The sequence below is a fragment of the Cygnus olor genome, chromosome 6 (assembly GCF_009769625.2).
Source record: "Cygnus olor isolate bCygOlo1 chromosome 6, bCygOlo1.pri.v2, whole genome shotgun sequence".
NCBI lineage: Eukaryota > Metazoa > Chordata > Aves > Anseriformes > Anatidae > Cygnus > Cygnus olor.
The window spans coordinates 33,707,872-33,731,993 of record NC_049174.1 but is presented as its reverse complement, the minus strand read 5'-3'; the positions used below and the strand labels follow the sequence as shown (position 1 = coordinate 33,731,993).

General features: G+C 38.6%; 1 long non-coding RNA gene across 1 annotated transcript in view; it reads right to left on the bottom strand.

The window, feature by feature from the left end:
* Nucleotides 1-1,731: 1,731 nt before the first annotated feature.
* LOC121072311 overlaps nt 1,732-24,122 on the bottom strand; it is a 68,544-nt gene continuing 46,153 nt past the window's right edge. The window contains exon 3 of the long non-coding RNA XR_005821115.1: nt 1,732-1,845. This is a non-coding gene — a long non-coding RNA (uncharacterized LOC121072311). The remainder of the gene's footprint in view (nt 1,846-24,122) is intronic.

Below are 24,122 nucleotides of genomic sequence, written 5' to 3'. Positions count from 1 at the left end.
TAAAATGTTATGCATTTTTAACATTGCAATGGGGTTTTTATTTTGTAATTTGTTGAGCTGGTATTCGTTGATCTGGTATCTAACCCTACTTGTAAAGCAATTAGAAAGATCTTCTTTCCCCTCTTCCAGCCTTCATGTTTGTTAGATTTTATCTATGCGGTATTGTGATAATAAGCATACTGTTCCTTTCTGATGTTTATTTCTTGCTGGTCCTGATTTTATCTATCTAATGTGTGTTGTAACAAGAGAAAGTGTACCTTTTGTGGCAGCTAAAGATACAACAACGGAATAATGTGGAAAATATTGGTTGCTTTACATACCTTATACCATTACCAAGAGGTATGTGATATACATATGTAAACATATGCAATGTTTATATTAGAGAACTTACGGGTAATATGGATAATTAACACCGTCATAGATACATGAATTAATAATATCAAAATACTTGGTTGAGTTTTGAACTTCCAAAAACCATTAAGCTCAGAAATGGAATCACTGTACTTTGTTGGCCCTGTTCTGATGCTTGCGTTTTATAAATACACAGCTTTCTGACCTAAATATAGTGCTTGTAAGGATGGTAGCCCATCTAAACGTGGTGTATATGCAGGCAGAATCCCCAAAAAGTAGTTATTAGAGTTTCCAAGTGTCCAAATCTAGACAAGAGTAAGTTAATGGCATCTGTGAAGCCTGCTAAAACAAGATCTTATTGCAGTCATGGTTTTCATGAGACAGGCAACTTAAGACAAATAAATGTCTTTGATATAAGGCTTGTGAAAAACAATCAAATGATAACATTTGGTTGGTGCAGTTCTAAATTTGATTTGAATTGAGGATTTTAAAGCCCTAGATAATATGTATCATTCCTGATCTCTATAATATTTGTGATTTCTTAACATATTAATCTTTTGTAATGTTATTATAAACTGGGTTCCTAACAATCTGCTTGAACGTGTGGTTTTACCTCTTTGTACTGATTTGTATTTTTAATACATTAGCACCCATTCACACTTTTAAAAAAATCACACAATATATGTAATTATATACTGAGATGCTATGCACAGAGCAGCAGATGAGAGTGGTTCATCATCAGTAGGAGTTGCATGCCTAAACCTTATTTAAATGCATAGTTTTTGCTCATCACCCTCCCAAATCAACAGCTAGGGCAAATAAGAGAACTATCTTAAGAATGGGCAACAGTCATTTGCATGCAAATAATTAAAAATGGGATGAGCCTTCTTTCAGGTTGATCATGGCCAGACTGGTGTCCTTGGAGGTTACTCAGTGACTCAATAAACTCACTAAACGTGACAAGATGTTAGAACACTAGCGGTTTCTATTTTGACCTTTTCTACTCTTTATCTTTTTGCCTGTTTTTTTTATCATGTAACCTCTTAGGGAAGGAAATATTGCCTTCTTTTATGTTGGGAAATTGCCCAGAACATTACAGACACTACCCAAACAAAGAGTAAGTATAATAATAACAAAAAGAGGAGGAGGAGGTTTACTTGACCCCATACAGAAGTCCTTTAAAGACTTCTATCAAACTTAATGCAACTGCAACCTGGCTTATTGCTTAACTAAAATATTCCACAGTTAATTGTACTAATATAATCATTGCTATCAAAATGAACAACAGAAAAGATGCTTGTTGTCAAGAAACAACTGAAATTATTTTGAGGATAGTTAACATAGCCACTTAGAAATATGTAAATAGGTTGGTACCTTTTCTCTTCTGCTGGGATGGAGTTAAAGAGATCTAGAGTTTCCTCTCAATTCTGCTCCTGGCTTCATAATCTTCAGTATGACACTGTTAGGTAACTCTCTGTGGCCTCATCTCGTAATCTGTAAAACAGAGATATAAGTTTTCTTCTCAGAGCATTTTAAGACATACAAGTAAAATGCTACACAAGAGTTCAAAACCATTAATACACATTTTCCCCACTGGGTAAGGTCTTAAAGCAAAACCTTTCCCTTTGATCATTTGCTGCAACATGCCCTCTATCAGTCCTCAACAACACATTTTAAGTAGCGTATGATAAAAAGAAGGTCAATACAATGAAATAAACTCTGCAAATACCTCATTTTCCCTAGATTTAATTATGATTAATCTTATCTACTGCAATTACATTTTTTAACCTTTATAATTTTACAAAATGCTTGTACAAGATTCTTAGTCCCTAATATTTCATGCTATGTAGTTCCATTTGTCTCCCATCTATGAAATATATAGCAAGCATGACATTTCATATTTTAGAAATTTGCACTATTACACAAGGAACACTGCCTTCCTGCACCATTAATACCAACATTATGATTCAGACCCATGGTTTCTAAGTCCTTCTTTTAGGTTAATTTATTGTGGTAGTAAACCAATTTCATTGCTTGCTTCTAGTATTTTATATAACAGTGGAAAAATTTGGAAAGCGTAGTATCAAGACCACAATTATCCTTAAAATCATCTTAATACTTCTGTGGCCTGATTTACATGATTTTACCATCAGCTATGAAAACATCAGCCTTGTGACTACTGGTGGGGCTCCCCACTTAGATTTGTTCAATTTTTGTGGATATTTATGTGCATTTGGTATATCAGAAAGTACAACATTCTATCTTGTATAATTATCAAAATCTCTCTTCCTTAATTTAGATGGATCTTGTTACATGTTACATAGAAAATACAGTCTTCAGAGAAAAATAAATAAATAAATAAGCTTTAAATACATATGCAGAGAGAGAATAAGAATGAAAAAAGCAACAATTTGTCATATATTAGAAAGTGGATGCAATGGTATCTCTGGCAAAGGCTGTATTTACATTTTTGTTAGTGGTGTGGGGGCCATCTCAGCTATCCTTAGAACTTTTCTTGGGGAAAATTATCTTCATTGTTCAGTCCTCAAGTGTGTTTTTGCTTTAGGTCCTGGGAAAAAGATTTGACTCCACATGACTGCTTCTCCCATGAGCCGGCTTTCAGTTTCATTTCTGGCTCTGAACAGTACCAACAACCAAACAAAGAAATCTGACATAAACTGAGTGAAAGTTTTCTGAGTAAGAATGCTAACATTTCAACAATGTCTCAAATAATATAATACTAATATTAAAAATTCTAAATGATTGTATGCAGAAAATTTGAGAATAAGTACGTTGCATAGGACTCAAAATCACTGAAAGCTTTTCCACTTCAGTTGTTGCTGAAGACTATGCATCAAATGAGGTGGAAAAGCTATAATATGCATGGATTTGAACTTCTGTATACATGAATTTGAACTTCTGATATATCATTTTTGGTTACAAATTGGAACCTTATAGGACAATCAAGACTGGTATGATGAATGATAATAAATACAATTCTGAAGCCTTTAGTTAAGAAAATATAGCTGAATCCAGAATTACTCAGTTTGTATTGAGAATCTTCACAGGCAATTTTGCCTTAATACATAAAGCTATCAGAAGTGGCTTAAATAGATGATTTTAAAAATGGAAGAAATCAGCGGAGTCTTTACCAATGACTCTTTAAATAGAAGGCCCGATTAAATGAAAAAGTCAGTAAATGGCTGCAAAAAATACCTCTGGAGAAAATACTGAGTCCACAGTGAAACAACCTGGCAAGATCCTGAGAAATTTAACCTGTGGAAAGCTCAAACAAAGGCCTGTGGATAGATCAAGATTGCTCAATCAGTCCAGTAGCACAGAAAACAGAAGCTAAACTATGAGTGAAGGGAAAATTCTAAAGACACTTGCATCTCTTCTTCACCATTGAGCTTGGGGATCAAGGTTTTGTGTGACAAACATTTCAAAACACACATGTCTTACCCATAACTTATAAGACAAGAAATAAATGTGTGCAGTGTGCAGTATACAGGCCATTTGGCTTCTAGGAAATCTTGCTGCTTTTCTTGGTAGCCTCTTTGGCTTGATACATGCATCTGCGGAGAAAGTCCCTGTTGCTGCTTAGGAAAATGTTCTGGGGACATGTCCTGGCAAAGAGACTGCAGGACTAGTTTAAAAATTGAATTTTTAAATGCAGATGAAGAGCTGGAAACAAGTTTCACAGCTAAATTATTCTGTAGCATGGTAAAGTTTGTGTTAAAGGGTATTTATAAGCACAATAAAATGCAAATACAAATACAAATAATGCATTTCTCTCAAGACAAAGCTATTCCACAGATACACGTACTAAAGTACATTCCACTAAAGAAACAGCTGCAGTTTCTTCCTTGGATTTTGTCCCCTAGGCATACTCTGTTTGAACACAGTTAATGCATAGAAGACTGTACCTCTTTGAATTGCTTCAATGTTTGAGGCTGTTGCAAAGGACTAAAGCAAATACATTTGCATAAAAAAGTGTTAAAAATAATTATAATTTTGTAAAGACAAGCAGTCAGTATTTCCAAAATGACAGATTATGAAAGAAAACTAACAAATGAAGACTGCTTGTCATACTAGATTTTTTTCCAGTCCCATCCTCCTGTCATCCTATCATTGCATTACTTCTATCCATTAAAAAACAAAAACAAAAAAAAAAAAAAAAACACTAACATTCATGGGAACATTTATAACCTTAAGGTCACCAGACAGAAATGCCATTATGTGGAACCACATAAAAATGTTGTCAGCAGTACCTCTACTGTACTCTACAGCTGGCGTTTCAGCCTGTCCTCTTCTGCAATTAATAGTCACAGTAATAAGATTTTGAAGTTTGAATCTCTTTAAAGGAGAAAAGCTGCTTTTTCATCCCTTTCTCAAAGCTTACAATATGATTGGCAAAGTATCAAGAATAATAAGACAACTGGTGATGTAAACCCCAGGAGGAACAGAACAGCTTTTGTTCTGAACTCTCATCAAAATCTTGGAAATCTTGCAATAGGAAATGTTGCTGGAATGTAGGTTCTTACTCAGAGTTCGTACATGTTGGGCCTGCAATATCTGAAATCTCTTAACTGCTTCAATAGGTATTATTTCCATCCCATTTCATGCTTGTAGCTGAAACAGCTGTACAGATAACTATTTAAAATGTTCTTGATACACAAAATATATATTTCATTCTTTATTAATGCATCATTATTCTTGTTGTCACAATGAAGATGCTAGCTATTCTGATTGTTAACACAATAATTTCTATGAAGCACTCAATACCTGTTGCAACCATGATTATTATAGCTCATAGAAAAAAGACCATGCTTCCTAGACTGTTAAATGTAAAGTTAAATGTAAAAAGCCTTGTGTGGGTTAAAAATTAAGGCTGTATAGTAAACATGACCGAGTCAGAAAAAGCCAAAGCTATACTATATCCACCATCTATACACACTGAGTTATCTTGAGCATTTGTAAAAACATACGGTAATGTTTTCACAAGACAAAAAACAAAATAGCAGTACCATTGGTCCTAAACCCCCCAGCATTTGCTGCAAACAGGAGGTTTTGTTAAACATGCAAATGTTTTTGCAAAACTCAAAATTTTACAAAAGTTTCAGTTATGTAAGCATCAGTGTGACCTTTGGAACTTAATTTCCTCTTTTTTAAATGAGAGAAAAAAAGAAAGATTTGCTTGTGGAGCTTGCATTTATTGTATACTCTGCTGTGCAAGTACTCTTATCAAATGTGGTTTTAAGTGTGCCTTGTCGTGCAATTCAAGTTGTCTGGACTTGAGTTACTTCTTCCTAATCAGCCTAGTAACCTAAAGGAGAGCACCCACTCCTTAAAAGCTACTTGAACTGCCGTGCTCTTATTGGCACTGCATCCACTTGTGTTTGATGCTACGATGTCTGGGGACGTATCTCACAGACAAGTCAAGTGGACTGTGTGAGATTGTCTGTGCTGCTGATGACCACACTGAAGGAACTGTAACTTAAATACCAACCCTTTCAGGCTGCAAGCAACGTTAACAAAAGCATTAGTTATTATACTAGTTAGCTTTGCAGAATATATTAATCACTGACATTTTGCTGGAACCCAAGCAAATGGATCAATTAAACCATTCAACTCTTCTGTCAACTCCGAGAGTACAAATGAAGAGGTTGGAGCTCTCACTATCTCTTATGTCCATACAGAAATGTAGCGTGGTTCAAAACATTCCCAGGTAAGAGTGGCAGGAAGACATTACACAGTGAGAAGCCTGAGCTGGATGTGTTCCCATAAGGAACAGATTGGCTTTGAGTAGATGCCTATTATGCCTTTGAAAAACAGAGGCATAAAAGCAGTTTTTTGGAAAGGGAAAATGTTATTTTAACAGATTTGTCTGACAGAGAGCTTTTTGTTTGAAATTTGCCTCTACTATTGCTCAGATAATCAGTGTATGAGTATTGAAATTAGTATTTTTTAAATAAGTTATACCAAGAAATAGCTCAAGGGGTAAGCCCAAATCAGTTTTCATACAATTCAACAAAGTCTCGAGGTAAGAAGCAGAAAGGGTACCAGGGTTGTGTGCAGGAGGTTTGGGATCAGTTGCTGTCACCACCAGCCTTTTGGTTGAGTCAGAAACCATACACCACAGAAGTAGGGGTGCCATCTGAGGCAGGCTGCTGGTGTCCTCTCTTCTCCTCTGATACCACGTTAAGGCTTTATTGTTAGAGATGAGCAAGGCCTGTGTGCTTGCAGACATTAAGGGCAGGAAAGTGGAACCTACTCACTGCAGCTTTTTCCCCCTTTCAAATCTCCACCCTCAGCAATGCAACAGGACAATAAAGTTATTTTAAAGACCTGAATGATTAGCTTGTATGTTTATAAAACCCAAATCATTTCTGATTCATTTATACTATCTATGTTGTTGTAAGATGTTATTCTTCCTGTGCTTTGTTTTTTTTCTTTTCTTTTCCATTTTAACTCTGCACTCTCAATCACAATTTGAATTACAATCTCTTAAATTAGAAGTGTAAGATAAGAGTCATCCCTCCTGTCTGGTTCTTTATTTTATTCAAGTTGCAGAGTGATCATAAAATGGTCACTGGTCATATGTAGTGTGAGCTTTCAAATAAAGCACTCAGCATTACAAAAGATGCTTATAAATTCCACATGCTAGCGGGTTCTTACAGACCTCTGAGAGACACAAACACAAAAAGGGCCATGCACTACATGACAAGAGGCACATAAACAAAACAACTCGCCGGTGGGTCCCAGTTCTCTATAAAAATCCATTTAACAATACTGATGTATTTGCTAGTTACTGGAAGCTAGGAAAATGTTTGGGTCTAATGTGTGTAGTTCCTTCTTTCAGAATGAAATGTAAGTTGGTGGGGATTTTTCAGGATGAGGGACTGGGGGAGGAACAGGAGGAGGAACAGGGGGGTTATTGTGGAGATGCAGCGCTGAGCAGGCAGTAGTAGGCAGATATTGCTTTGCAAAGAAATCAAGCTGGCTGTAGCAAGAGGAAAAGGAAGGTTACACAAAAACTCCATATCACTTCTTTGCTTTCATTCTATTGAGACATACTCTTACCTGCAAGACCGATCCCCTGATTTCAGCTTTCTGACTGTTTTAGAAGCGCTGCAGCGATGCCAGCTGGTATAGCCAAGAGCTTGAGGTTAAACACAGATAGAGAAACATTGTCTAGAGAGTCAGTTAAACAGCTCCCCCAATTAACTGGTGCTGCCTAGCCCAAGGCTATAAAAAATCTCGACTGGGCCAGCAAACTTTCAAGCCTGCATCCTGCCTATCTTCCTGCCCTGGGGAGCCTTTGTATGAGGCTCATTGTTACAGAGCAGCTACTTCAGCAAAGGACTCACTGCAGGAATTTAAGCCTTACTGAGGAGGATTATCAGAAGTCATTGTTTTGATGTTCCTTAATTTCCAGGGTTTAAGAGAAGAGACACTAGCACAGTTTATGGGATGAGTTCATTAAATTGAGTTCTGAATTCCTTACTATCCATGGCAAGATTTACCAGAAACCGTAAAATTGAGTTTTACAGAGTATATTAATTCACACCCTGAAATTTCCCCAAGGTACTCTCTGTTTAAATATAATCTCTTCTGCACTCAGTACTCATTAAGCATTCTAAATATAACCATAAGCACATAAAGATCTTATTTGATACACGACATTTATTTAAAGGAACTATTTAATCTTGTCACCCTGTACTTAACTAGTAGCAATATACCAGAACTAGTTACAATTTTCACAAGTGAATTAGAAGTCAAGATTTCTTAGTACTTTCCCTGACTGCTCACAGCTTTTGGAAAATCAGTGGTTAAATTCATGCATAGCAGTAACCCCGGATGGCTGACACACATACACTTCTAAATTTCTCTGTCAGCTTATGCCTGTTGCAAACGCTCCCTCTGCAAAGCTGTATTCTATTTATTGGGCCTCATTATTTGTGAATTTGTTTGTATGTTTGAGAGAATATCCCATGTTTCTTTTTGAGGAGAAGTCTCAGAATTTTTCCCTGATCAACTGGCAGATAATTTGCTTTGCAGGCACCTATAGATGGGCACTCTTAACACCGAGGTCATTCAGTTTGTACATATATTGCAAAACAGAGATTTTCTGCATAAACTACATCCCCACTACCTTGTTAACAAACTTAGTCTAGGCATACATTCCTTCTAAACCCAGGTGAAGACATTTCAATTTGGATTGCAGCGTTTCTATACTAAAATCAAAATACAAAGCTAAGTAATAGGTATGTTTTTTCCTATCTATGAATTCCTGGGTAGTAAAACCCTTTTTTCCCTTGATCAGTAATAGAAGTGTTCTTCACCAGTGGATTAGAACTTTGCTATAGAAATTCCTACAGTAATGATCTGAGGAGCCCAAGGTTTTGTGACTATATGTGGTTATGAAATATGCCTCAAAAACATATTCCATTAAGTCTTCAATCCAGTGCAAACCACTGTAAGACCATCATCATCTACATGTTCAGTCCCCTTCATTCATCTCATTGTGAGCACTCAGTAAGGTCAAATTATTTGTTCTCCATGTCCAAAACTCTCCTTCAGTGTCTTTTAAATGAGGGACCATTTCATGCTGTGTGATCTCAACTTCCCTTGATGACAGCTCTATCCTACTGGAACTATGAAACTGTCAACATCAAGAGCAAAATTTAGGTGTGCAGAAGACAAAAATGGCTCAGCTGCTATCCCACAAACTCTCTCAATAGAGGTCAACAACCTCAGCATCCATGGAGAAAGCTGCAAAGTGCAGTGTTTCCATCAGCCTCACAAAACACCACCACCAGAAATTTCTTGCTGGCAGCAAAAGAAAAATACTTTGCACACATTACGGTTTCAGAAACTGTAGTAGAGTAGATAGTGCCATGACAGACATGGAATACAACTACAGATCACCTTGATTTAGTAGAGGTAAAAGGTGTACATGGTCAGCCTTTGGGAAGTAATGCCTTGTAGTAAATGTGAAGTAATATAAGGCAACTCCGCATCTGCGAGAGAAGGCCAAGCAGCTCACACCAAACGTTCTTCCTCTGCACTTGGGCACTGTGTGGTCACAGTCAATGTAAGGTAATCTGAGGCCACCTTTATCAACAGATTGAAACCAAAGATTTAAAAAATAAAAATAAGAAACATTAATTTATCACGCACCTTTCCTAATCCTACCCATATGAGATCATCTAATGTTCAAGGTTCTGTTGGATTCAAGTATACACAATGTTATCTTTTTTTAAAAAGCATTAAGTTGGTAGTTAAATGACTTGCCTGCAGACATCCAGGGCACGAAAGGTAGAGCCATTAATAAAAGCCTGGAGTCCCAACTGACAAGTTCTGTGTAGCAAGGATTAGAGTGTAGTTCCTTCTCTAAGTAAATTACAATGTTGTGCTCTATGCCATTAGAAATATGAGTGTTTCCACACCGCGTTAGTCCCTATTACATATTACACAGTATCCTTCATTTGACAGTGGCCAGCATTAAAAAAGCAAAAAAACAACAACAACAAAAAAAAACACAGTTGATAAATGTTTTGCCTTTCCTCCATGCCAGACACTGTATTTTCCACGCACCTCTAAAAACGCATTTTCGCATTACTGGTAAGAAGATGTAATGCCTTGTCCCACTAATGTCAGTCTTGATCCTAGCAATATGATCCCACCACTTCCCTTGCATGGGATCCGATTCCACAATGAGTCAGTTCAGGGTACAAAACCAGCAGCAAATAGAAAATTAACCCTACCAAAAAAAAAAAAAAAGTCATCCACCACTTTTCACCCTGAAACTTATTATGGAGACATAAGCATCTTTTCCTTCCTAAAATCTCTGTACATTTTTAGCTTCAGTGATCTGAAAATTCTTGTAGCAGAATTTCAGTTTAAATTTCACATTATGGGGAAAAATATTTCCAATTACTACATTTGAACTTCCTATATTTTGTATCAGAGATCAGATGCAGCCCACAGGCAGACCACTGGATCAGTTCTGAGTCTCAAGTCTCGTAGCCTTTTTACCTGAAGAGCATGCGTAGTGAGCAGACTACAGACAAGTTGAGTCTTCCAGAAGAAGCTGCATGCTCTTGGATACCAACTAACCCCTCATTTTCTCCGTTTTCACACCAGAGACATCTCATATGACTAGCTGATATTGACAAGAAGGAAAAGAGGGCAGACGGGAGTGGCTGCTATGTACTAGAACAATTCATCCAGACCCCCGTGAATTCTCAAGTGGACGCAGAGACAGGCAGCGTGAGAGCTAGCAGTGCAGTGTGCTCATGTTTACCCCCTTGCCCTGCAGAAAGTTCAGCAGATGCAGCTTCCAAGAGCGTGCACACACACAACACGGCTGGTCAGCGACCTCACTCTGCTGCTGCTACTCAGGCACGCCAGCTGCGTGGCTCCCTCAGCCAAAAGAGCAATAGGTCACCACTATTTTAAGTTCATTGACTGTCCCCTTATTTTAGTCTTGTAAATTAGATGACAATAAGCTCCTCCTCTGTTTTCTCCAGGCCATTCATTATTTTCTAATTTAGCCCCATTATTCATGTTTGTTGAAAACCTAAGTGCCCATCTTTTTTGCCCATGCCTTTGCCCTGAAACTGTCTGGTTATGCAGCCCCGGGTACCTCCCCTGTCAGGGACAACCAAAGAAGTATCTTGCTAATTTCCAAATGCACTTAGCATTTCCACTCATTTCCATAAATGCAAATATGTACTCCAAGAGTTTGATTCCCTATCACTTTTCTGGTCATGAGTTAATTTAACTTCATGCAAAGTTGATACAAAACATTACTATTCTTATGATGTAGGATTTTACATTCATTACAAATGATGGTATCAAGCAAAAAATAATCCGACCTAGAAAAATACAAGCATATTAGTTAAAACACACTGTCTGTTCCTTACTAAATTATACATTTCTAAACCTTTCAGAAGCATGCCTTTTAAAGTAACTCAGGGGATTTGCAGTTGCCTTCCAAGCTTTTCATTTCTAGGTCACTTGTTAAATCTACCCCAGGTCAGCACTGACTGAAAATTATTACTGTCTGGCAGCTGTTTTGTAGTCTACATAAAATGAATTAGTGGTTTCATTCCATTTCCTAATGGACAAGTGGCCCCATCTTATACTTCGACCTAAATGGCACCCTGTTGGGTACTGCAGGGAAAGAACTAAATAAACTCTTTTTATTCTGTAGGTAGGTCCTCACGGTGAAGAACAAGACTGGTGGGACCCTCGGAGCTATTATAGCACAGCTCTACAAAAAATAATGTCCTCCAGGTATGGAATTCATGTAACCCAACCAGATAAATGCTATTTTGGTGAGCTGTTGTGGTGATTATTTTGGTCCTCTGAGGATCTTTGTCATGTCGTACGGTGGGGAACATGCTACAAGTTGCCCACTATTAAAAAGAGAGCCCCTTCACACACCATTTCACAGTTCCAAGGTCAGAAAATGTGTGTATGGATGTGTGCACACGACTGCATGTGTATGCTTGTGCTTTTATGCCAGAAACCAAAAGAATAATCCAAAAGATCTCCTGCCTAATTGTAGCAAAAGGGAAATTTTAATAATAACATGGTGGACAAACAGATAAAGAGATTTCCTATTTAACAGACAGAGGCAGAAATTATAATGGGATCCATGTTTGACTTCTACTCGTTGTGCTCTACTTGCACTAGGAATAAAACAGGTTTTCCTGTCCTGAAAGCGCCCAGCCTCACACTTTCAGAGCATAACTTTCCCCTCTTTTTAGAGTAGACACAAGCACAAAAGCACCAACATGTATTATAAAACAACTTTGCGTCTGTCTATTTGTACCCGAAGTATTTCACACAGAAATTTATAGAAGTCCATCATTTTCTATACCATCCCTTGTCTTTTTTCCTTGGATGATAGATAAGTCTCTGTGAATCTGGTACTATCCTTGTCCTTACTGAGCTAGGACAAATTTTCCCTGAGGCCCCCATTTCCCTTTGCATTCCCATTTATCATTCCACTCAGCCTGCAGCAATTCAGACAGACCTGATCCTTTACTGAGAAATCTTCACCTCTTCCTACCCATCAGGATAAGGTTGTTTTTCTACAAGGTCTATCAGCTCCATATGTCACCATCTTTTCTTGCTTTTGTCCCCCAGTGACCCAACTCTGTCTCTTCCTATTTATTTGCTTCTTCTGAACTTATCGTTCATCTTTCCTTCTCGGCTACTCTTCTCTCTCTTCACTGCTTACCCCAACTTTATCCAAAGCCTAACTTTATCCAAAGCAGCCAAAGCAGCCTTCATTCCACAAATAAAAAGTGTTAACTTCAAGGGAAGTTCTCCACCTTGAGAATAATACCAGGAGCCAGGTTTTGCTCAGTCCCATGCTCCTTTTGTATTTCACCACGTAACTTTTATGAAAATCCACATGCAAGAGTTAGACTGGCTCCTAGAGAGATCACACCTCTGTTACTAGCTTTTGCAAGTAAATAAATGAGTTGATATTGATCTTTCTATTACGATGTTGATCTTTCCACAGACATATTACAATGAGCTAAGAGGAGGGCCTCAAAGATGATGCTGGAGCACCTCTCCTATGAAGAGAGGCTGAGAGAGCTGGGGTTGTTCAGCCTGGGGCAGAGAAGGCCCCAGGCAGACCTTACAGCGGCCTTCTAGTACCTAAAGGGGACCTACAGGAAAGCTGCAGAGGGACTCTGTCAGGGGGTGTAGTGACAGGACAGGGAGTAAGGGCTTTAAACTAAAAAAACAGTAGATTTAGATTAGATATTAGGAAGAAATTCTTTACTCTGAGGATGGTGAGGCCCTGGCACAGGCTGCCCAGAGAACCTGTGACTGCCCCATCCCTGGAGGTGTCCAAGGCCAGGCTGGATGGGGCTTTGGGCAGCCTGGGCTGGTGGGAGGTGTCCCTGCCCATGGCAGGGGGTTGGAACTGGATGGGCGTTAAGGCCCCTTCCAACCCAATCCATTCTGTGTTTCAAAACATTCTGTGATTATTTCATGTATATTTTCTGTTAAACAAGCTTTTCTAGGATGACTGTACCTAACACTTTGTTTTGGTATTACATGTACAGGCATTGTATAAACAGTTTTATTTTTACATTTTATCCTTTTACACATAATCACTAAGTTAATTGCCTTTTTTAGTTTTATTCAGTGGACCTTCCTCACATGTGAAATAAAACAACTTCTCTTTGTTAGAAGGAATTTACCCATATGGAAAGTGGTTTCCATGTAGCATAGATTACAAAGAATCACAAGCAAATTTAGTAGATCTTTGTTGCTTGGAACGAAGTCTTTTCAGGGACTTCAGTCCAAAGAATAGGCATGAGGCCAGTTAAACACTCAGTCATTTCTTGTCCATCTGTCCCTGATGGGAGTGTAAGTTACACAGGTTTTGCTTTGTAATCAACTAGACATTACCTAGAGTAGAGACAACCTGTTCATTATCACATTATTTCTATTTCATTGTGTACAAGCCATTTATAAGAATAGACACAAATGCACATTCAAACTCTACAGAACATTTCATAATAAAAAAAAACAAAAAACATATTCTGGTAACCTCCAAGCTACCATTCCAAAAATTAACAAAGCCAACTGTCCAGTGGATTTGTGATTGTGGTCATAGTCACTAATATCTAACTTAATGCCAAGCAACACTCACGTTATTTCCTGTTGAGACTGCAACTTCTCCCTCTGTGGGGCACTAATTTAAAAATTGAAGTCAAGGAATACAATTAAACTTTGCTTTTACCATGTCAGGCACTGACCTGCTCCTAACCCCTAGATTCTGGCTCTGTATGTTTACAGTTTGCTCTTACTTGCCCTTTCTTGCCTTTGATTGCTACCTGTCTTATAGGAAACCACCTTCCACTGGAAATAAGACAGACAGATGATGAAAAGGCCCTTCTGTCTCTTTGTTCATAACACTTGAATCACTTGTTCTTAGAATTATTCAAAGACTAACACTTTGTTTATGACTGGCTCTTCTTGAAGCTTCTCTAGAATAATGGCTCTTACACAGTCAGTCAGGAACTGCTGAATTAATTATTGTGATTGATTTTGTGATAAACAAGACCGATTTTATGTGCTACTCTAAAATCTCTGTTTTCAAGTCACAATCACATCTGATACAAGCAGTACAGTTCCTGCGTTGGTCAACAGAGACCTGCTCACCAACTCTGGCATGGATTCATGGCTTGAATACTAGAATCTGACATTTGTGGCTGAAAATTGCTTCTCTCTTAGAGCAAAATCAGGATTTTAGGAACTACTCAATACTACTTTGCCTTTAGGCACCATTCTCACTTTAGGCACTTTCTCAACAGTTATCTCCATCTCCCATAAAATTGATTTTGCTACCCTATTAGCACCTAAATCCTAAAAAAAATAGGGGTGTGAAGTCTTTTGAATTAAATAAAATGTGTAGTATAAAAGTTATACAAATGCTTATATTCTTTGGTCATGGGTTATGTGATATTTTATCATTCACAGACATAGCAGCTATCAAAGGAACAGAATTTCAGAGAACCTAGGATAACAAGACTGAACTAGGGTCAACAAGTCCCAGTAAATTTGTCAAAGCAGTGAATAAATTTTCTTTTAAATTTTTTTCTTTAAATTTTCTTAAAATTTTCTTTTCTGAAGAAACTGTTTCTAAAGATTGTCCCTCTGACATTTCAAATCTTTTTCATCTTTTTACATAATGTGTTCATCATGATATTACATCCAGTTATTTGTGTGCTAATACTGGTTCAAGTATTTCTCTTCCTTTTCAGGTGCCTACTATCCTGCTTCATTGCCCCCTTCTACCTTCATTTTGCGAACAAAGGAAAGAAAAGTGCTCTCAGTTTCCTCTCACAACAGAAGTTCTCCATTCCACACTTTACAACAATAGTCCTTCCCTGCGCCTATTCCATTTGAAATCATTTTTCTTGTTCGGAATTGTAAAAAGTATTTCAGAAGACTGCTTTCCAGTTCTCTGTATGGCAGTGATAGTATGTCTTTCTCTCTTCCACTATACCCTATTTGCTACATTCAATAATCAAGGACATCTTTTTCTCAGCTATATAGAGTTGGTGGTTCAGACTTATCCTGCCACTGGCTGATATATTTATGTTTTCCTCCCTTCCGCCATGCCAGAGGTTATCCCAGTTTTTAACGGTGACACCTAATTTTCTACTGCTAGTGAATTTCAGCAGCTTACTACTTTTTGTCCCAAAGTTAATGGAAAATAGTAAGTATAACTGGGTCTAATACAAAACCTTTAAGAGCTCTAGTGATTACCTTCCTGCACTTTACTGTTTTCCTTTCAGTGTCATCACTGTAATTTCCCATTTAGAAACTTCCTCGTTTATATTAGATATATTGTACTAATTCCCACATACTCTAGCTTAACAAACTAAGCTAGTAAACACTCAAATAGCATCACATGAAATGCTTTACTAAAGTTCAGACAAGTGGAACCTTCCTCTATTTCCTTTGCCTAGAAAATGAGTTACCAAAGAAAGCTATTAAGTAGTCCTACTACAATATACCTTTATAAACTCTATAGCCTTCTTGTTTTGTTTTCCATTTACTTCCACACCTATAAATATTCTTCCCACCAGGGCTTGTTCTAAAGCTCTGCATGCCAATAAGACAACCAGAGTGATACTAGCCCGTGCTGTTCTTTTTCAATGTCGGCCCTGCGTTTGCTATTCAAATGTCACATGACTTTGTTTTGGTTTTGACAGATTTGTCAAAACTGTCTCAGGACTTCTTATCTAACATGGTTATTTTAGAATTTGATGGAGCTGATAAGGTTCTTCTGATCTGATCACGTGGCACTTCTTGAGCTTTGCTTCCACATCCAGTAGGGCAGTTTCCACTTCTGTATACTCATTCACATTAGATACCCTTGCCTTTGTCCCCTTATTCAACACCTCTGAGGTTGTTGAAAGCTGAAAAGAATCTATAATTAGTTCCTCCCCTCTGTATTGCACTGCTCCTTCAACTAGACTTAGATCCTTTGTAAATCTATATCCAAGCAATAGAGGAGGATGGGCAGACTGCTTTATGGAAAATAAGTCTTTCACTTTTCAGTAAAATACATTTACAAATCTTTCTACGACTGACTCTTATCGTACAGGTTAAAAACAGATCGTCTTTTTGAATTCCTAAGTGCATTTTGACAGATGCCAGGAATTGAAAAGCCTCTTTCCAAAGTCAGTAAAATGCTGTATATTTTGCATTGAACATCATGCTCCAGTAAAGTGGTTTCTTAGTTTGGTTTCAGTTTTAAACCACACGACAATCAATCCTTCCCAAAAGACTTTATTTTGGTGGAATAATTGTTATCAAGCAGCTTTGCTTTAACATCTTCTTTGCTTAGAAAAGAAGGGGGAATAAAAAACACAGCTTTCAAACCACAGAGCAACCGTTGAAAACTTAAAACCACAATACCCAAGAACAGACTGAGCCTATGATTACCTAACACAAAGTGTGGTTTAAACTGGGCATCATACCAAGTTTTTCACAGAAACCCAAGGGGAAAGAGGAGTATAAGTATCCATGGTTACAGTGACCCTTGCTTGGCACCTGAAGAGATCTTTCTAGAAGAAGACAGGTAGAGACATTTATCAGGGTCCTCAAAAGTAGCAAGGCTTCTTCCTGTTTTTATAACTTCAACAAAAAGATAAAATAGCACTTAGTACAGACCGTCCTGAACACAGACTGTAACCTACAAATATTTTTAGAATTTCCCTCTTGTATGTTTTTCACAATATTCACCCAGTGCTGAAAAATAACCTCAGAAATCTAGAACCTTCTATTGAGATAATGGCAAATTCCTGGAATAACAAGTTCATTTATAAAGTGACCATTTCAAAACCAGCCTTTCTTCACATTCTTGGTTGTACTGAGCTCATGAATGAAGGAGCAGGACTGCAGGCTACAACTTTTAATGGGAAAAGTTGGAAGTGCACATTAAGCTAAATTGGACCCGTCTCTGCTGAGCATTGAAGCTTCTACACTCCCTGTAATTCTGTTCAATTATGCCTTGGGAGGCAGTGATACAGCTAAATCCTGTCCATACTTTGCTTGAATGGCATTTTTTTTCTTACTTCTTCACTGACACTTACCTGTTTTCTGTTTATGTGTATGTTTGGGGAAGATTTCTTTTTAAATCTATGCTGATGCACTTATGCATAACCAGATATACTGAAGCGTGAACAAACATGCAGACATGAACAAATATTCATAACAACTGATTTTCTAAATGCTTCTTCTGTGCGTGCAATAATCTGATGAGGCAGTGAAAAACGAGCTGCCCAAAGCTCCAGCAGTAAGTTCCTCTCACCCTCGCAGGGAGGAACGCAGATACTTCACATTAAGACACATGTACAAGCCAAATGCAGTTCTCTTTCTTGTGAAAAATAAGAAAAGACAGGAAGGTATTTCTAATGCCCTACATTTTCTCGGATGCTCATGTTCTCTTTGGCATGCTCCTTAAGGATTCTGCCTCATCTTCACTTCTAGAGGTGATGGCTCAACAGCTACTAATAACAGACTGTAGCTGAATCACCCCCCTGTATAGATCTGATCTGGATCAGGCACTAGCATGCTATTGTCAGGTCGGTCAGAGCACATGCAGAGGTGTTTGTAAAGGCTTTGTTCTGTCCATCATGTGAAATTATGTGGAATGATGCCTGGTTCAGCATCAGGTTTGCCCAGGCAAAGTTGCCTTTCGCCTCACTACAAAATTAATTTGAACCAGCAAGCTGAAAGTTTAGCAAGTCCAATTGTAAGAGATTAGCTCTTCATATCAGGGGGCTGGAACGCTCTCGATGCAGTAAGAGATATCCCGAAAATTGGATTTACCTCCCCATTAAATCAAAAACAGAGGTTCAACATCCCAGTCAAGCAGATCTCCTGCTTTTATAGAGGTTGGTCACCTAATGGCAGAGAAGAAATCATACTGTGTGACCTCAGTGGTTATTTATAAAGATTAGGCCCCAAATCTTACCTATCAGATGTTCAAAAGAGTATTTCCAACAGTGTCAGAAAACTCCAGGAGTGCCACTACATTTATAGAAATTTTGCTTTCTGCAAAGAGTAAATATCACCAATCAAAACCAGTCAGTTCTAAATAATACAGGTGCAGCATCACGCTCATTTCACTGACAGTTAATGATCAGAGAAAGGAACGCAGCTGCCATAAAGACTCCTACAGCTGTCAATATTCTTATATTTGACAATAAACACAGCAGGCTTTACTTACTCATGTATGTAAGCAAGGATTGTACACAGAGGGCCTTGACTCTGCAGCACTGAAAATTTGGCAACATTTAGTGGAGATTCTTTGGTTGTTTTAGGAATGTTGAGCCATGTTTTCAACAGACATCAAATTGACAGACAGTCACTGAGTAAATGGGATTGATTTTACTACCAAAGGAGGAAACACTGACTCAGAAATGCAAGCCCAGGCTTACTCCTGCATCTCCTGCTAGAAAAAAAGGCAGCGCCTCAAAGGCTTTCCAGTCATGGCATACGGCAATCCTGGCTTCAGCAGAACAGAAATGTTTGGAATTCTGGAGTGAATTTTCAGGGCAGTAAGTGGAAAGACAGACCCAAAAGAAAGAACACTGAAAATGCACATCACTGGATTTGGCTGACCTCCCTGCCTGCTGAAAAGCAGATTCAGTCGCCAGCTTTGAGAGGAAGCACAGACAGGAGCAATCCCTGGCACGCAAATTCAAAACCAAGTATCCAAGCTGAGGCTCAGCACCCATATGCACAGGCTTTCCTTCAACACTGTTGCAATGAAACCATTTCATTTGTGTGCTTCAGACTGCAAAACTGAGCTAAACAGGAAGAGTTGTTGCTCCTAATTCTGCTTTCAGTGCCACTTTCCAGATACAAAACTGGGCAAATGAGCTAAATCAACTATTTCAGAAAACTCAGAAGCTCAGAACGTGTGAAAAATCAGTAACCACTACCATTTCTAAATAAAACATTAAAAGAAATGTGTGAAAATGATAAAGAAAACATGGTACATAGTAGCATACATCACTATATGCTAAGCACACAGATCCAGAGACACCATTTCAACAAAAGATTGATCCAAAACTGTTGGGATGGAAAAACAATGTCAAAACACAATTTCCATTGTGTACAGCAAACAGGTTGAATGTATGCAAACATAAACGGATGTATTTTGATCCAGGTGCCTCTGGTAGCAGAGGTACATGGTCTGGTGGACCTACTTTGTGTCACAGAATAAGTCAGGTTGGAAGGGACATCTGGATGCAAAGCTAGACCCAGCTGCTTGTGGCCCCGCTCTCTCTCTCTCTCTTTAATTCCCCAAGCAGCCATGTGCTGCTTACACTGGTAGGAGAGGCACTGCACAAAACTGTACCTGAAAAACTGGGTACAAAGAAATCACAAAATTACAATAGTGCATGTCTATATACATGAATATCTGAACTAGATTATTTAATTATACATTACACAAATTATTTTCTAAGTATATGTGCTTTCAATACAGGAATTTAGCATGCTCTTAACATGGGTCCACAGAAACAATGTCCTTAATAATCCAAACAACTGCAAGCAAGTTTCTAATGGAATTTTCCAGCATAAAAGAACATCACAAGAAACCCATCTCATAGCTAAACAGAAATGTATCTGAATGCTGGCAAAGCCCAAATCCTAGCTGGTTATAGTAAAGAAATGACTTAGGATAGTTACTTTGTTTTCATAATTCTGATCTGAGCACAATTCCAGAAAAAATCACTTTAACATGACTCCAGAAGTGCTCTGCTCCAGCATCATCAAACATAAAACCTTCAGCTTCAGTGATATGCAAATGAAGATATGTTTGTAAAAAGGATTAACAAAGTTGTTCAAAGCATCTTTTTAGTCTTCTCTGCTTCCAAACAAACAATAAACTATCCCCATGCAGTGAGATTTGCTAACCCATAAACACCGCCAAATGGAGGAAGAAGATCAGAACTTTAATGAGTTTGGTCCCCTTTGAATTTTAGCCGATCAGTGTCACCAATAATTTTGACAGGCTCTAAAATAAGCACTTTCTGTCTTCAAAGTGCTCGCAAACATGACCAATTAATCCCTGCAACTCTCCTCTGAGGTAGGTAAGTAGGTATTGTTATCCCCATTTTACAGTTGGGTGAGCACAGTCAGAAGGGTTAAGTGATTTGCCGGAGGCCGGTGATGGAGGTGGGATTAAAACAGAGGAGTGACTATGATTCCTTTTAGAGGACAGCACTTTTTTTTTTCGCTTCTGCTGCAAGCTTTCTGTGCTGACTTTAGACATCTTGGCCTTGTGGCTATACTTGAAAGAAACAAAATAAATGCTTCTTGTTAAAAGCAAGGAACCATAAAGAAATCTGTCTTTTATACCCGTGTACGTAACACTTCTGTCACCTTTTACTGATGTAAGGCTTTTCGTTTAATTTTGTTCCAATATTCAAGCATCATTCCCTCCACACAAGGTTTCTCCTGCGTACAGTGTAACATGCTACCAATCCAATATGTCCTGGTTCTAATTTTGTGCTTTGAATGAGCGGCACACTGCCCAGCGGCCGGGCAGACGTCTTCCCTCCAGGAGCAGGGGAGCAGTCAGTGGGCTTTGCTGCTCCGCAGCCCTGGCAGGGCGAGAAGAAACGGAGACGGGAGCTCGGAGAAGCATGAGCCATTAGCTGAAACCCAACCCCGACAAACCGTCTGCAGCCATTCTAACGGGAGGAAGATTGATCCCTTTCCCACTCCAGCAGAAGGATCAGATGGAAGGAGCAGTGGATATCCCTTTCCTCTGTATGTATACAACTTCAGGCCACTCGAAGACCCATTTGTCAAGAAGTCAATCTGGTGTATGGCAATAAACATCTGAGGTTTGTAAGGAAAGCGCTTTTCATCTAGTGGCCAGCGAGTCCACAATATCAGTTCCCTGGAGTAGTTTTAGATTAGAACAACCCACTACTCAAAGCTAATGTCTCACGAATCCTGAGCACATTTTCTGTTATTCTTTCAAAAGATACTTCCCCTTGCTTTGAGAAGCCCTGCAGTACAGGGGTTGACAAGTACAGGGAAAAACAGGGAATGATTGAAAGTTATTCACTCCCTACTACATACTGCAGTAATTTCAGCCGTTCTGCTGAGTTTGTATTTTTAAGACACAGTCATTTATGTATCTTGAAAGGATAGCTCCATTAATCCTCAAAAGTAAAGAACAGCTTATTAATATATCACTGTAATTATTACACTATGGTGGCATTTCAGTTTTACATAAATCAGGGATCCTATCTCCTTTGTGTTAGGTGTCACCAAAAGACAATGTTGTCATCAACCTTTTATTAGCTGCAAGTTTGTTTTGCTAAAGACACTTGCGAAGACTTCAAGTCAGTCATTTAACATAGTCAAACAAAATGCCATTTATTTTTCTGCTTCTATGGATACTGGATCTAAAGGGTATTTTTCCCTCTGGAAAGGCTTTTTACAAATTTTTTTGCTCATGCACGAGCAGCACTTTATGTTTCTTTTTAGAAGACAAAAAAATAGGTTAATGATTCACAACTTGGGGAATTGTTTTGTTAGCTTAATAGTGTAAGAACATGTAAAATTTTGCATCTCAGGGGGCACACTTTTGGAAACAAAATGCATATTACATGGGTTAGGAAGTGTCTGATTTTCACAGTAATTCATGGACCAGAAAAACATGTAATGCAAAACAAGCTTGAAAATTGCTATTTGCTAACTGCATCTTAAGAAGATTTGTAGCTAACTCTCTGAATTACATGCTCTGCAGAAACGGCCCCCTTCTTTTATCACTTTGGGAATCATTAACTTGCCCTCCAAGCAACAAAGGAAGTTTTCACATGGATTTTCTGATAGGAGAAACAAAAGGGGTTGTAGATAACAAACTAGCAGTGTGACTGCTAGCTTCAGAGGACCTTCATCCCAACACGTTTCAGTGACGTCTCGTCAGATAGGGTATCAATCCCTGAATTTACCACCACTCAGCACTATACGCTTCAGGGCCAATCCATGGAACTAGATTATTCATCGCTTCCGAATTTCTTACATTATCTGTGGACACAAATAACTGTCTGGGTCACTGCCTCCTATCCTGGTAATTAATGCAATCAATTTCCAGGTAATATCCTTTTCTGTTACAGGCCTACCTGCATGGCAAAACCAAGGTGCGATGATAACACTTGGCTACTTGCACTGTAACTACATCTTTAGTACTGTTGATACCTCACGCATTGATGCAACCCATGCTATCCCCCCACCCCAAAAAACAGCCAAACAGCCCTCAGACTTGTCAAATCGCTCTAGAGTTCATGCACCATTGTTTTTGTTTTGTTTTTTCTCGTCCTCAACCATTGCACAGAAACCATCTGCACTATGGGCATGTTTTAATGCCCTGCACTGCATACCCAGAGAAGGAGCGGTGCTGAATCTTCTGTGCACCTCCCAGATGAGAATACATTCTCTGTAACAATGCATCGGCCACCACAGGAACTTCCGCCAAGGTGGAATATATTTTTCCATGTCCTGATCCACTTTTTTAATACCTGTTCAACACGACTATACCTGAAAAGCTGGTTCACATGTTTGCAAGTTCAGTAGGCTGGAGAGCCTTTCAAAAAGCACACCTTTGCTGCAAACTGCACAGCAATTCCTGGTGCCGTCAGCTGGGTATCCTCCATACATGAAAAAGTGAAAGATGATTATACAGAAGTGATCCTACTCATCCCTATATGAAAATCCCTCATCTCATTATACTGCTCATTTGTCTGCCTGGTCATGGAACTGCAGATTACTCAGGGCATGTATTTTCCCATTTGTACGAAGTAGTGAATGCATCACAGGTTCTACAGAAAATAATGAGAAAATCGCAATATTTATAATTTTGTCATACTTTTTTTTTTCCCCAAAGGAGTTCAGAAGGGTAGAAATATCATAAAGGAAGGCTAGGTCTAGTATCTTAAAATGGGGATTCAGTAGAAGAGTTTTTATTTCTATAGAGTTATGGTATGGTGCCTCTCTCACATTTTTCCAGGCGTAAACTCAAAGTAGATACTGAGTTTTCTGAAGACCGTTCATTCCTGAGTTGTAATCAATTAAAGTTTGCCTTTAAAGCAAGTTACATGTGATATTCCAGAGCTTCTATCAAAATATGAATGTCTATCAAATTATGATGCAGTTAAAGTACATAATGACATTAAGGGCCATACCTTACACACCGTATTTTTAACAAAAAGAAATATAACCAACGGCCTTCCAGCACCTAAAGGGGGGCTACAAGAATGCAGGTGAGTGACTTTTATCAGGGATTGTAGTGATAGGACAAGGGGAAATGGCTTTAAACAAAAAAGGATAGATTTAGATTAGATATTAGGAAGAAATCCTTCACTATGAGGGTGGTGAGGCCCTGGAAGAGGATGCCCAGAGATGCTGTGGATGCTCCACCCCTGGAAGCATTTAAGGCCAGGCTGGATGGGGTTTGGGCAACCTGGGCTGGTGGGAGGTGTCCCTGCCCATGGCAGGGGGGTTGATCTGGATGGGCTTTAAGGCCCCTTCCAACCCAAACCATTCTGTGGTTCCATGATTCTATACTAGTCATAAACGTGAGTACATAAGAAGTTCTAGAGTTATTAGGGGAATAGTTGGAGAGTAACTCTTGTCAAATACCTGCAAATAATCTTTATATCTAGAACTGGTAGCTAACTCAGGCCATG